This window comes from Lactuca serriola, chromosome 4 (assembly GCF_051521515.1).
Source record: "Lactuca serriola cultivar US96UC23 chromosome 4, Lser_US96UC23_V15, whole genome shotgun sequence".
NCBI lineage: Eukaryota > Viridiplantae > Streptophyta > Magnoliopsida > Asterales > Asteraceae > Lactuca > Lactuca serriola.
Window position 1 is genome coordinate 318,327,636 of NC_136411.1, and position 16,512 is coordinate 318,344,147.

Genomic DNA, 16,512 nt, shown 5'->3' on the forward strand with positions numbered 1-16,512 from the left:
AAAATGAATATTTTTCATGCTAAAAGAAAAAAATCTATAAATATAACTATGTTACAGTCACGGTTAGACTTATTTTTATGTGTAGCTAAAGGTAAATCATGTTTATTATAATCTATTTTTTTGAAAGAATAGAAATAAATACTAGGATTATTGTTTAAAACATAATGAAAGCCGCTTCTATTAATATCATATTTTAGTTTAATAAACAAAATGGTATATGTATCTTTAAAAGCCCAAAAACGTTTGTAACCTATATACTCTGTTACTTGCTTCTATTCATAGTATTGCATACATCGAAGAATAAAAAACCTTAAAACCTCATACTTATATAGAATTTCAATATCCCTCCTATTTTCAAACGAAATTTTGATTTCCCCCGTTAGAAATTTGACCACCACCCGCCCACCCTCAATATAAATGCCAAATTCTCGTTTTTAATTTTTCCCTGCCGCTTGTCATCTCTATGCGCCGCCTCTCCGCCACTCGACCTCGCATCCGACCATCCGCCACATATTACAACCCTAGATCTTCAATCTAACCACCAATACTGCACAATTTCGTTCGTAATTTTCACTATTTCAATGTAATAAAATTTTATTTATTTTCGACTAGCGCCTTAGACCAAGAACGCAACTTATCCCATTATCATGGCGACGACATCGTCAAGCCTTTAGCCACCAGTCAGATTCAAGACTTTAAACGGTTGTGATGGACAACACTAAAATTCAACCTTCATGATTTCTGAGGCACCTGATTGCCGCCAATCTTATCATCTTAGCCTCTACATCTTAAGGTATGTTTCTGCCTCTATATCCAAGATTTCAACTCTCAATTACTAATTATCTCAATGTATTTCAGAATACGTTTTTTCTTTCATCTTTAACTGATTTTAGATTATATGGGAATAATAGCCTCAGAAATATCACTTTGGCATCCTTTATAGGTTAGGTTTTTTGGGGTTTTTTTTATTGATTTATCTTGGTAGACTATTACAGTGATGTTTTGTGATATTTGGGGTTTTTAATTCCTTTACCATGTAGATTTTTGGAGGTTTTATTGTTTACATCATTTACATCTTTGGCTGTATTAAATTTGATGGTGTGTTGTTTGATTTGTTATGACTTTACATGTTTGAGTAAACGACCATCATTAACAAACGTCAGTGAACAATGAACAATATATTGGATGTAAATTTGTACATCATACATTTTTAGGTTGAATAATCAGCAATCATGGGAATTAATTGAACTGAAGCACGTAAGATCTATTTTTTTTTAAATATTTGAAGAGAGATGAGATCGCTCTATGTGGTATACTAGCAAGAAGTAAAATTTTATTTGCCTACTATCATAGAGAACTGCCCATGCCCGAGTAGTAAGTTCATATCTTTTGGCATTAAATGTTATCTGCCTCTTCTTTCCTCTCTAAGAGCTTTATCTATCTCTCATTGAGAACTCACTCATTTTGCTAATATTTTCTTGATTGTTTAATGAATTTTTATGCTTCTTTCTAATGGGTTATGATCCTTGTATTGCTCTTACTTTTCTGCAAAATCTCTGGCAATGAAAGTGATAGGATTTGGATTCTATTATTTAATTTGTGTTCATTTGTTTTGGTATTACTATGTGACAACCCAAACTTTATTCCGTTACATTACCCCATTACCATTAACAGAATATTCCATTTTATAAAAGTTCCGTTAATTTGAGGTCATAAAATAAATAAACGTTTTATTTATTTATATTCTATGTCGTTATTCGTTGTAATAAAATAAAGTAAAAGTGTAATTTACATTTCCATATTATTTTGGAGAAAGTTAAATTTTATTACGACCATTAAATCGGGTGCGACCAAAAGCCCCGTATAACGACAGTATCGGGTAGATTTCCACTGAGCTTCAACTCCAACCTCTATATAAGGGAGAGTAAACTCCATTTCCACCTTTTTACTCTCTCTCTCTAAACTCTCTCTCTACAAATTTTTCCCGAGCCAAAAATCGTCCGTTTCGAGCCCCAAACGAGTAGGTAAACTATCCTAACTTGTTGTATAGCCTATCTAGCGTGCAAATTCGTGTTTAAATCATAAAATAGGGACAAAATGATGTGTTTACGACCCAAGAACACTCTTGGACCGTGAACACCATTTAATGGGGTTTTTAAGCCCCAAAACCCCTCCAAATTGCCCCTAAGGCTTAGATATGACTTTTAGGCTTACATATTCGGACTTAGAACACCTTGAAACGAGTTTTTGAAGAGTAAACATGAGTTTACTGCCCAAGAACATGCTTGGGCCGTAAACTCCTCTTCATGGGGAGTAAACTCATATTTGAGTGTTTAAAAGCCACTTAAACACACCAATGGCCTTAGAATAAATTCAAGAATCAACCACCAACAAGTTAGGGACCTTAAACTCAATTAAAACAACTCCATAAGGAGTTCACGGCCGTAAACCCCTCATGAAAGGGTACCTGGGCCGTAAACTCCTATAAAGGGGTTAAATGGTGCCTAAACTCCCCATTTGACTTGGAAAAAAATACATATGATTTATTCTCTATCACTTAAGCCCTTAAAACACCCAAGGAATGTGTCAATAGGAGCTTACGGCCGTAAACTCCCTTGGTTGGGGCCGTAAACTCCCATTTGGTCCATTCAAGTGCCTTAAATCCATTCATACATTATATATTTGGACCTAGCAAAATTCCAAGATTGATATAAGGCCTTTAAACATCCTAGAACACCCTCACCATGAGTTTACGACCGTAAACTCATGGGGAGTTGTCCCAAGGCCGTGAACTATGTATATAGGGTTTACTCTTGAAGAGTAAACTCCATTCCTAAGTCATTCAAGCCCTTAAATATTATCCGGGACACCCCAAACACTTAATCAAAGTGTTTTCCGCATTTTAGGATGTGTATACTTGTTTAATTGGTATTATATATACTAATTGTATGTAAACATATGTTATCATATGTTAATAGGTCACTAGGTGTGTCCAAGTCTTTACTTGACACCAAACACCCAACCGGCACCTTCGTCGGATCCACTTACACCAGGTGAGTTCATACCCCTGAATGAACCTTTTAAATGTTTTTACATGTTTTATAGGGGGGAAATACAAGTTAAACATGTCAGTTATCATATCAATCACATGTGATTGATAACCCGCATGCACAAGGATTTACCACACTGTAAACTGTTTTACCAAGTAGGATACTATAAATGGTTTTCCAAAAGGTTTTCACTTGTTCAGAACTCTTACTTATACTGTTTTATCAAAGTTCATTTTAAACTAGTTTATGAAAAGTTTCCAAAGAATTTCTAAAGGTTTTCAAATTTATTTTACCAAAGAACACCAAGTTGTGATTTTCTCAATTATAAAGGTTTTCTTCCATGTTTTGATACTCCCTCTTAGTTTAAACTCCTACTTGATAACGCTTTCACTTCGTGATGCGTTTATACTTGTTATTGCCTCTATTTCGCTTATACTTGTAGTTGCTTATGCCTATTAGACGCTCTTACTTCACTTGTTGTCGCTTCTACTTTGTGATACACTTATATTTGGTAACGCTTATACTTCACGATTCGGTTATTCCACACTGTACACTTATACTTCACGATTCGGTTATTCCACACTGTACGCTTATACTTCACAATTCGGTTATTCCACACTGTACACTTATACTTCACGATTCGGTTATTCCACACTGTACGCTTATACTTCACGATTCGGTTATTCCACACTGTACGCTTATACTTCACGATTCGGTTATTCCACACTGTACACTTATACTTCACGATTCGGTTATTCCATACTGTACGCTTATACTTCACGATTCGGTTATTCTACACGATTTGGTTATACTTCATGATATGTTTCCACTTGTTACACACTCAAACGTAGTTAGATGTATGTCTGTGCTTGTATAGATGCATATAAATAATGATTGAAGGACTTAGGAAGGCTTGTCCGCCCTATTTCCTTTTCTTCGTTGAGATGTGGTCTGGTGGGATCGGATGTCCATCCGAAGGTCGTTTGATTCATTAGTTATTTATTATGTATACGAGCATAGCCATATAGGTTTACTCTAGTCAGTTCAGTTATGAGCCTCTACCTCTAGTTCAACACTTATTTTGGAAACCCACTACCCACTATTTGGGATGCATCTTCGGGACACGGCCTTCTCTGTCGTCTAGTTGGTAACCAGAGTCTCCTGTAGGGAGAGCGGACATTGTGTGTATAGATCTATACGGGATTGACACACCCGCACCCTGATTGCTAGCTACAGTCCACGGCCTACCAAGCCGAGGGGTGACAAATTTCACATTTTATAGACGCTTGCAGGGCGTCAGGTACTCTAGTGTCGGTTAGTATGGTTACGAGTATCCCAGGTTACCTTATAATTCATGGCCTTAAGGTAACGGTATTTCACCAACAATTTACACTGTATGCTGGAAACCCACTCTCAGAGTCACACTGTTTTTAGACCTTGCTAGCTGTATCTTTCATTTGATATTGTCTGCGGTCTGTATTCTCTGTTTTAGACCTTACTAGCTGTATCTTTCATTTGATACTGTTTGGGGTCTGTATCCTCTGTTTTTTAGACCTTGCTAGCCGTACCTTTCATTTGGTACCGTCTGGGGTCTGTGTCTCTCTTTGTTAGACTGAGCCAGGCGTGTCGTTTGTTCGATACTCTCCTGGAGTCTATGATGCCCTTGCCTTAGTCAGCAGTCTTCGCTGTTGAGGCATATGTTATTTCCCTGATTCCTCTTGCTTTCTTTAATAATCAAATTCTATATTTTGATAATGATAGCGATTAAGGGAAAATTACTTTTTACCACATAACTCCATCCAGTCTTGGTAGAAGACTGCTTTTATAAAGAAAATATAGGATTTTCTAGAAAAGACACTAATTTAATGGATATACACTAAAGCTACCACTTTTATTAAAGTTATTTGAATAAAATGACACTAAATACTTATGAACTCACCACCATTTGTAAAAATGCTGATACTTGCTTTTTAAATAACTTGTATTCTCAGGTCAGCATTAGACAAGTACATTCCAGGAGCTTCTATTGAAGACGGTTTTGTGCCAAGCTGCTCTTATATTATTACTTGTATTACTTTGATGTATTGTAATGTAAACCATGTAAAACTATTACTATTAATGCAATGTTTTGTTGTACTTTGATTACTATAATGCATGTGTTGTGATACTTGACATGACATCATCCACCCCAGAACGTTTCCGCTGTTCCGGTTTTGGGTGTGACATACTAGGAGAGGAAGTTCTTGAAAGCAAGTTGTTGTTGGAGGACATGATTGCAAGAAAAGAGTTTATGGGTTTGGATTATATGACAGATCCATTTTTCTTGAAAACTCTTCTCAAATATGCATTTCACTAGATACTAGTTTGGAAAATCATCATCTCTATTCAAAGATGCAGAAACTAGAGGAAACCATACTTAAACAAAGGATGGAGTTGGGTGATGTGAAAAACATGGTCAATGATATGAGAAGTACAAATAATTAGTGATATATTTTTTTTTATTGATTGCATGTTTAGGATTTCTAGTTGAGTTTGATTATTAGATTAATTTGATTGGTGTTTTGGACAAAGTGAAATTTTATTTGATGATAAACTATGTTTTTATTAAGAGTTTATGTAATTTCTTTTACTGTTTAATGCAATTTCATAATGTTGATTTTGTTATTAATTTGCTTTGGAAAAAGTTGAGTCATTTTTGTATTTATTTTAATTAATTATGTCAAATTTTTGTAGTTGAATTGTTACGGATGTTGCTATGAAACGTATTCCGTCACATTTTTTCTGCAATAGAAGTAGGTTGTGGTAAATTTACTACAACATATTTGATACATTGTAGTAAATTCACTATGGAATGTTTGCTACAATATTACCCATAGTTGATTCGCTACGAAAATTAGCTACAGAGCTAGTTTGTAGTTAATATGTAACAAAATTAGGTCATAGTAACTTTACTACGGATTGCTAGCTACGCTATTACCCATAGTGGATTTGCTACATAAACTAGCTACAAATTTAGTTTGTAGTTAATTTGCGACAGATTTACTACGGATCGGGGCGTAGTTAATTCACTATGGACATGCTACAGAAATAAATTGTAGTTAATTTGCTAAGATGTTGCTACAGATGTAGTCCATAGCAAGTTTCTAGGAAAATAAGTCCGTTGTAGATTCTGTTGCGAAGGTGCTACGGATTCCGTAGCGAACCTTTACTAACGAAGAATTTTCCTACAGAATGGATCCGTAGCAAAGTCCGTCGCTAATTGATTTTAACTACGGAATATCATGTTTTAGCTACATAATTTTTCCGTAGTTATTTCGACTTTTTCTTGTAGTGATATATATATATATATATATATATATATATATATATATATATATATATATATATGGTTGAGATCGGTTGATAACTCATAGTTTTCCAAGAACCCGAGAACTAAAAGTCGAGCGTTAGATCAAAATTAACTCATTAAGGGCATGATCGTCATCTTACCGATCTCATTTAATGTTTATTATTATTATTTTTTTGTTATTGGAAATATTAATAAAATGTTCTAAAAATTAACATAATAAATCAAATTTTAAAATGTTTTTTTTAATTTTTGTTTTTTTTAATGGAGATTTTTTACTTTTTTCAGAAAACATGAATTTAAAAAAAAATGATTTTTTTTAAACTGCAATTTTTTTAAAAATAAACAACATTTAAAAAAAACTTAATTTTTTTTTCCAAAAAACTATAATTTAAAAAAACTACAATTTTTTCAAAAAAACTACATTTAAAAAAAACTGCAACTTTTTTCAAAAAAACTGTATTTTTTATAAAAAAAACTGCCTTTTTTGTTTTTTGATCGACCCTAAAATAATTGAGCTTTTGTTAACTTTTTGATACTAAATATTAATATAACACTTATAAAAACTTGATATATTTGATAAATTCAACAATTATATGGTTTATCTTTTTTAATTTATATAAAATAGTCACGCCTTGAAAAATGTCATGGCTCGCCATTCGCCAAGGCATGTCATGACTTAACTTTGCCCTTACCGTCAAGTCCATGCATCAAGTTATTTAGAATCTTATATAATCATTTATGATTAGGCATACCTCGTTGCTGCCGGTACGCTGAAGCGTTAGAGCGACAAATGAGAAATATGTGGCTGAGGTTGAATCTCAAGATCTTTTTTTTTTGAATCTCAAATTAACCGTCCATATATATATATATATATATATATATATATATATATATATATATATATATATATATATATATATATACACACACTAGTGGGGTACCCGTGCGATGCAACGATACAATATAGTTTTTTCGACGAACATATTCCTTTCATCGATTTATTTCCTCTTGGCTTAGATAGTTCCTTTCGGCCCTTTAGCAGACAATTTTATGTCAGATAGTTTCTTTCGGAATATAGTTTCTAATAGGTTCGCAGTATCGTGATTTAATGTGCGGTGAATAGTATTCTTTCAATAGCTATTTATTGTTGTATTTGTTGGTATATTATTATTTGGTATGGATGTGCATAAAACAAAACCGAGAAAAATCAAAAAAAAAAGTTGGTTTTAAAAGGCGATGAATAGTTTTCTTTTCGGAGCTATTTATTGCTCTAATATATGTTTATTTGGTATCGATGTGCATATAATAAAATCAAAATAAATAAAATCAAAAAACAATTTGTTTTGAATAACCAACTATCTAAGTCTTGTTTGTATTTAATGTTGGTTTGCACCAAAGACATGTGGAATTTATTCATTTATATACAAAGACTTCATTTACATAATTTTAGAAATATTATGCTCATTATTTCATTTTTCCAATTAAATTTCTTCCAAGTTTTTTGGATGAGCGAAAATCGTGGTAATTTTAGGTTTAACCATTTATTTCGGTGATTTTTGTTTCGGGTGATGAATAGTTTTCTTTTAAACTATATTGGGTGGTCTCGGCTGATCTTTTCCATACCAGTCTTTTTTTTTTTATCTGGTTTTTTTTCTAAATTTTTTTGTTTGGTTTCTTTCTAGCCCAGTTTAATCGAACGGTCTTTTTTGTTCGTCATTTTTTTCAAATTCAAGTTTTTTCTTGTGCCCATCAAAGAAAACTTTGTAAACCTAGAAAACCTTTTAACACTTATTTAATACTATGACTACTAAATATGTGCAAATATTAATATAAATTAGCTATGCACACATAATATTTGTTAAATTAATCATTAAATGCTTTAAATAGTTGATACAACACGTAGAAGGTTATTTCTCAAAATATATGAAAACGAAATTGAAATGTCTTGTAATCTTTTTTAAAATTTGTTTTCATTTAAATAAAAAAAAAAGTTCATTCATGTTTTGAAAAATGAATGTCTTTTTAGCCAACTTCTTCTTATTTCCTAGTCTAGTTTCGTGATTTATCTTTTTAGATTTTTTTTTTGTCATAATAAATAAAGAAATATCAAAGAAAAAAATAGTTGATTGTACGGCTATAATAGCACAACACAATAAACTACTACAATTATCTATGTTTATTTATTCTTTTTTACAATTATCTATGTTTATTTATTCTTTTTTATTATACCTTTTGTGATATGTAAAATGAAAATAATATGTATTTGAGTTTATTCATATTTTTACGTAATATAAATGAAAACATTTATAAATTTCAATCTAAAATAATCAAAATACATTTTCAAAAGGATAAATACAACATAAAAATATAATAATAATCAAAATAGTTTGTCCTTCCGTAAATCAAACAAAAAGAAAATTAGTTTTTAACCATAATCCATTTTCTATTCAATACTATTTCTTTTTGGTGTTAAGACTATTGCAATTATATACTCAAAAATTTGAAATTGATCGAAATTTCTTTTAAATATTATAGTGTTTGATATTTCAGATAAAATAATTACATAACACTTAGTTGCATTCTAAATGAACTAAAACATCTTAAGCATAAAACATAATTATACAACAAACATGCTTAGATTTCAATTTTTCAAATATTTTAAACATCTAGATGATAAAATGGTTCGAAAAAACATCCATGCTTTTGACATTAGTTTTTTTTTTTTTTTTTTCACTTATTATGTACCTTACTTATTGACCAAAATTATAAACTTATTCGTTTTTATAAATTATCTTACCAATTATCATATTTTTAACTTGTGAACCAAAAATCTCGTATGCATCACTCACTTTGTATATAATCTATTTTTCTTATACAGACTTTAAATGAAAAACAAAATATCATACATCATTAATGAAAGATCAAAATTATTTTTCCTTCAAAACTTCGTAACGATAAAAAACTTGCAATCCTTTTAAACTCGTAAACGAACACGTACATTTAATTCAAAAAATAGATGTGTTTCCAATATATTGGTTTTAACTCTACCGACAGACTTTGTATTTGCAAAAAATACATGTACCCAAACACTCGAACAGCAAAAATCACACACAAACCGAAAAACAAACTAATATGTATCAACAAAAAATAACACAGCCAAAAAAAATTCATTTTAATCATTCCAGATCTGAAAAAAAAATGGCATACACTCTTCCTGTTAATACAGAAGTACACAATCAACAAAGTAATGAAATAAAACAAACTAAATTCAGATATATTCAATATACAAGAATCAAATTTACAGAAAACATACTTGTTTGATGATTACACAGAAATATAACTACGAAATTGAAGAGATTGAGGTCTGCTTTAGCAGTGTCATAAGACATAAATTTTCCTGGGATGGGTCTGTCTTGAGGATACAACAATCCAATTTAAGAACAGATCTTGAATCTGTCGAAATTCACCATGATCCCTTTGGAAAGATAGACGATTTTTGAGAGAAAGATTGTGTGTTTATTAGCCTTCAAATTCTGTCCAGATCCTTTCATTTATAGGCTTCTAATGGTGGTTGTAAACCACCAACCGAAATTAACTGTCAAAAACTGTCTGCAGTTAATCCTTTATTTAACAGAATTGTTTTTCACTGAATTAATAAAAAGATTAATTAAGGACTAATTAATTTCGGATTATATATTAAAAAATATTATTTAGTCAAGAAGAGCCCCAAGGCCCAAGGCCCTATCTTTGACCATTAATATTTAATAATCCAAGCTAGGGGTGAGCAAACCCAAACCAAGAAATCGAAAAACCGACTAAAACCGATGAAACCGAAACCGAAAAAACCAAAACCGAAGCAAAACCGACGGTTAGGATATGAATTTTCTAGAAACCGAAAAGTCGGGTTCGGTTTCGGTTTTGACCTAGAAACCGACCCATCCAACCCAAGAAACTGACCCATACTTAAAACCGACAAACCGCCCCAAGAAACCGATCCATCCAACCCAAGAAACCGACCCATACTTGATTGTGTTTTTGTTGTAATAGACTATTTGGGGCTTTGGTTGTAACTTATAATAGACTATTTGGTTATAAGACTCATGTTTCTTAAAGTATTTAACTTCAATTTGGTGTTTTTTGAAGTATTTAACTTCTTGCTTTATTTTTGGAAAATGGATTTGAACCCAAAACCCAGGGGTTTAAACCCAGAACCCGTCAGTGTATGGATTGAACCCAAGAAACCGAAAAACCGCCCAAACCGACCTCAGAACCCAAGAAACCGAACCGATCAGAAACCGATCCTATTGGGTTCTGAAAACCAGAAACCGACCATTTATGGGTTGGGTTGGGTTTGGGTCCAAAACCGACCCAAATCGACCCATGCACAGCCTTAATCCAAGCCTACTACTAGCCCAATTAGACTAGTCCAACACCACAACCCAAACCCACTTTGCTTAACCCATTACTTGGTCTATTTGAATAAATGAGTGGGACAAGCTTTATAAGGTAGGGAAAGGTTTCCTCTTTCACCAATGTGGGATAAGTCCCATATTGTAATTTTATAGAGAAAAGTTCCAACACTTCCAACCAATAGTCAAACTATTTGAAGTTTTCAACATAGAGCAGAAAAGACCAAGCTAATATACAAATACTTCACTACACGTTCCTTAATTTTCAAGCTCAAGACAAAGAAAAAATGTGAAAACCGAAAAAAATAAGATGAGAGAAGTGGGATTAGATCATATATAATCAAATCTTGGAAGAGAGCACATCCCTACAACAGATATGTCATCATGATGGCGATGAAAATGACGAATCGCCTTCTTATCTTGAATTTGACACATATCTGTTCCAAGAAAACCTATACCAGTCTTTGGACCAAACCAAATCTGCCTACGTATATCAGTGATGGTTTTTAGAAAGAGGCAGCGATAAGGGAAGAGAATAATACAATGACTACCAGTAATGGTTGATATTTCGGTATTGCTAAAGGATTTTTCACTAATGGGTTTTTAGATCCATAGCTTTTCGCAGTGGTAAGGAGAATGGTTGTTTGAGATCAAAGATGGATTTAACGGTTTAGGTGAATGTGGTCGTTGGGAGGACGGTGGAGGAGGAAGGTCATACTAGCGGCTAAACTTTTATAGTTTTTAGAGAGAGTATGTGAATATATTTTCCAAGGTTGTAAAAATCGTTCGGCGGTAGCTCGGCGGTCGACTGGGGTCAAGCGATTAATCGGTTTGGCGGGGATTAATCGGGGACCATAAATTACTAATAAAACTATTTTAAAACTTAATATATCCTAAGAAAATATAGTATTTGAAATTTTAAAATTTTTAAATTTTGAATTTTTGAAATATTTGGTATAATATTTGAAATTTTGAATATTTAAAAATTTAAAATTTTGAAGTTTTGAAAATTTTGGTATAATATTTGAAAATTTGAAAATTTGAATTTTTTAAAATCTTCCCGCCAAGGACCGCCTAGCCCGAGTTTGACCGATATTGACCAATTTCCGCCTAGCACCCCTAATCGTAATCAGTTGCAGACCACCTAGCGCCTAGGCGGCCGCCTAGGCCTATATTTACAACACTGATATTTTCTATAAAAAAAGTGAGAAGGATTAGGCTATGGGGGAGTGGTCACACCCACCCCACCGGAAAAGTGCTGCCATCTATGCGACACGTCAGCTTCACACCCAACCCACTAAACCTTGGAAATGGTCACCACTAACAATATTTATTCTTTTAAATTTAAGACATTAGATTAAATTAAAAAAAAAACATTATTGTAATTTGAATTAAATCATATAAAATGTGCATCCGGTTGTCTTCTTCGCTCGATTTCTCTGTAAAACGGGTCCATCCCTTTCTTCTTTTTTTTTTTTTGCTTTTTTCTAATTGGATGGATTAAAAGCAAAACACCAGAAATAAGGGGCAAAAAAGAAGCAACCAATAGGAAGCTCCGTCTTCTTCCATCTTCCGATCCACGCCACACCAAGAACACCGGCATTAATTTTTTAAAACATAAAAAAATAAGAGCACATTTCATTAATTAAAACATAGAAATTTAAAACTTAAATTAGTAAAATTAAACATTACATTGTCTAAATAAAATAAAAACATAAAAAAACATAGAAAAATAACATTACATTGTCTAAATAAAATAAAAATTAAAAAACATTAAAAACATAGGAAAATTCTAATCGTCGTCGTTGTCGTCACCGGTATCATCCGCCTCGTCTCCACCATCGTCGTCTTCACTGTCATTTTGCCCTTGAAATTGTCGTTCCCATATGTATTCGGTCAAATCATGCCGTAGATTGTGATGTGTTTCACGGTTTTGTATTTCCAAAACCCTTGAGAAGTATGTCGGACTCCCAACTTGTATTATTGCGGGTGGGTTAAGTATATCATTTGTGGTATATGAGAAAATAGCCCTACCATCTTCTTCTATTATCATGTTATGTAAAATAACACAAACAATCAACATGGTCCTCAATTTTTCTCTGTCCCATGTTCGTGCCGGATGTTTGATTATGTGTCATCTTTGTTTGAGGACTCCAAAAGTCTGTTCTACATCCTTCCTTGCAGATTCTTGTGCTAACTTGAACATTTTACGTTTATCGTCGGCCGGAAATGTGTATGACTTGACAAACGTAGCGTATTCTGGATATATCCCATCACCTAGGTAATACCCATATTTGTATTCATTTCCATTGACAACATATGGCATTTCTGGTGCTTTGCCCTGTAAAATATCGTTAAATATCGGAGACGCTTGGAGCACATTCAAGTCATTGTTTGACCCGGCCATACCAAAGAATGCATGCCAAAACCATAGGTCATTTGAAACCACCGCCTCCAAAATAACAATCGGCACCCCATGATCACCTCGCGTGAACTGGCCACGCCACACGTTCGGACAATTTTCCCACTCCCAATGTGTACAATCAATGCTACCAAGCATCCCTGGAAAACCCTGTTTCGCTTGATGTACGACATACAACTGTTCGACATCGCTTTTAGTCGGATGTCGCAAGTATATGTCACGGTAAAGCTCTATGACATACTCACAAAATAAATATGTACACTCTCGACCCGTCCTATCAGACATTTTCATATACTCATCTGATGCGTTTGCGGTTATACCATATCCCAATTGTCTAAGAGCGGCAGTACATTTTTGTATTGTGGTAAAATCGCGTTTACCTCTAGCATCCCATCGTAATTGAAAAAATTCATAATTACGTGCCAAATTTCTAGCGATACGTAAAAATAAAGTTCTACTAATACGAAAACGTTCTTCGAATTTAGATAGATCATATAAACTATCAACGGCAAAATAATCACGTACCAAAAGCTCATGTGCCGCATCTCGATCTCGGTTGATCCATTTTCTATGCTTCTTGTCGACGTTTGAACTTTCGCCTCTCTCATGTACCACGTCTCATGCCGCGGATAACAGCATATACAAAATAAAATCGTCATCAGAATCGTTATCATCGGAAGACGAAATAATTGGAGGTGGAAAATTATCCATTTTTTTGTTTGATGTGTGTTTTTGTTTTGAAAAAATGTGGGTGTGGTTTAGTGGAAATTGTGAATAAAGTGAATGTATATATAGAGAATTTGAAAAAATGATTTTTTTTTATTAATGCAAGATAACGGTCGATTGCAAGGTTCGAATTTTATTAGTCAATCAAAGCCCTCGTCTTCGTCCGTCTTCAGCCTCACACCACACGCAGCCCACCGGACTTGGGGACGGTGTTCATGCGTGAGAGAGGCTGCCACCTCAGCCCAAGATGCGTGAAAACGCTCATATACCGGGTAGTCTTATGTATGAAGTTATCAATGGTGTTATTATTCCGAATTTATAATGAGGGTACTTTTTTTTGATTGATTAAGCCAATTTGACATGGATCGCCATTAATAAATCTAAACCACTCATTTTGCATTCAAAGGCCATGATCTCATCTCCTTGTATTTTAAGACTTTGTCTTATACCACTAATATGTTTGTATTATAAAGTAGTAATATATATATATATATATATATATATATATATATATATATATATATATATATATATATATATATATATATAGGGTTGCGATCGGTTGATAAATCATAGTTTCCAAATAACCCGAGAACTAAAAGTGGAGCGTTAGATCAAAATTAACTCATTAAGGGCATGATCGTCATCTTACCGATCTCATTTAAGGTTTATTATTATTATTATTTTGTTATTGGAAATATTAATAAAATGTTCTAAAAATTAACATAATAAATCAAATTTCAAAATGTTTTTTTTTTAATTTTCGTTTTTTTAATGGAGATTTTTTACTTTTTTCAGAAAACATGAATTTAAAAAAAATGAATTTTTTTTAAATTGCAATTTTTTTAAAAATAAACAGCATTTAAAAAAAAACTTTATTTTTTCCAAAAAAACTGCAATTTAAAAAAACTGCAATTTTTTTCAAAAAACCTTCATTTAAAAAAAGAAACTTTTTCTAAAAAAAACTGTATTTTTTTATAAAGGAAACTCCATTTTTTAAAAAGTAAATATATAAAAATCAATAAATTAAAACCAAAACTAGAATATTTAACAAAAAAAAAACTCTAATTTTTTAACCAAAAAAATCAATGTTTTAGGTGCATATATGCATATTTTTTCAAGTGCATATATACATATTTCTTATATTATAATATTCGTAAGTAAATCATAAAAAATCTCATTTTTATTAATCAATCTATAAACATAATAATACAAAATTTTTATTTGATACAAAATAAAATATAAAAAATAAAAAAATGCTACAAATATTCACAGTGTTGTAATTTCTTCATATCAAAATTTTCATATTTTCTTCAATGTATCACTTTTCACATCTTTAATATTTTCCACAAATTCTTCAAAATCTACAATAAAATTTAAAAAAATGATCAATGCAAGAACACTCACAAAAATGCACATGTATATATATATCATGTAAGATTCACATGTGATTATATCATGTAAGCTTCACATATTGATTATATAATGTGAGATTCACATGTGATTGTATATTTTAAGATTTAAATGTGAAATCGACAAGAAAATTTTTAAAAATAATTAACGAAGAACACACACACCCAAAATGCATGTGTGCATATAGACGTAATTCATATGTGGTTCACTTGTGATTTACATATAAATCACATGCAATTTAAGATTTAAATGTGAAATTGACAAGAAAAATTTTAAAAATAATTAACGAAGAACACACACACACACACAAAATGCATGTGTGCATATAAACGTAATTCATATGTGGTTCACTTGTGATTTACATGTGAATCACATTTAATTATATGTGATTTACATGTGATTCATATGTGAATTACATGTGAATCACATGTACTTCATATGTGAATTACATGTTATTTATATATGAATCACATGTAATTCATATGTGTTTCACTCGTTATTTACATGTGAATCATATGTAATTCATATGTGAATTACATGTGAATCACATGTAATTCATATAACTCGTGATTTACAAGTGAATCCCATCTGATTCATATGTAAATTACATGTGAATCACATGTAATTCATATGTGTTTCACTTGTGATTTACATGTGAATCACATGTGATTCATATGTGAATTACATGTGAAACACATGTAATTCATATGTGAATTACATGTTATTTACATTTGAATCACATGTAATTCATGTGTTTCACTCATGATTTACATGTGAATCACATGTGAATTACATGTAATTTACATGTGAATCACAGGTAATTCCTATGTGATTCATGTATGATTTATATATAAACTAATGAATTTTAGGAATTAAAAATTAGAGAAATGTCCAGTACCTAGAAATCTAAACATTGAAAAAAATTATTGGCAGTAATTTCTTCAGGCATTAGAATAAGTAATAAGCCATCAAAGAATTCATGGCTTGAATGTAATACAACAGATTAACATCATTAAGCAATTTCATTACATTTCACATAATTTATAAGAATATCTAAAAAAATACAATATTAGTTGTCAATGAGCTGAATGTTGACCTGGCAGTAACCAACAGAGGGGTTATGGCAAGCATATGTTGTGAGTA

At 32.0% G+C, this 16,512-nt stretch overlaps 1 long non-coding RNA gene across 1 annotated transcript; it reads left to right on the forward strand.

Moving 5' to 3' along the window:
* Positions 1-297: 297 nt before the first annotated feature.
* On the forward strand, positions 298-5,201 carry LOC145097325 (uncharacterized). Its single transcript, XR_013704315.1, has 2 exons — positions 298-793; positions 5,042-5,201. It is a non-coding gene; the product is annotated as an uncharacterized LOC145097325 (long non-coding RNA).
* Positions 5,202-16,512: the final 11,311 nt, after the last annotated feature.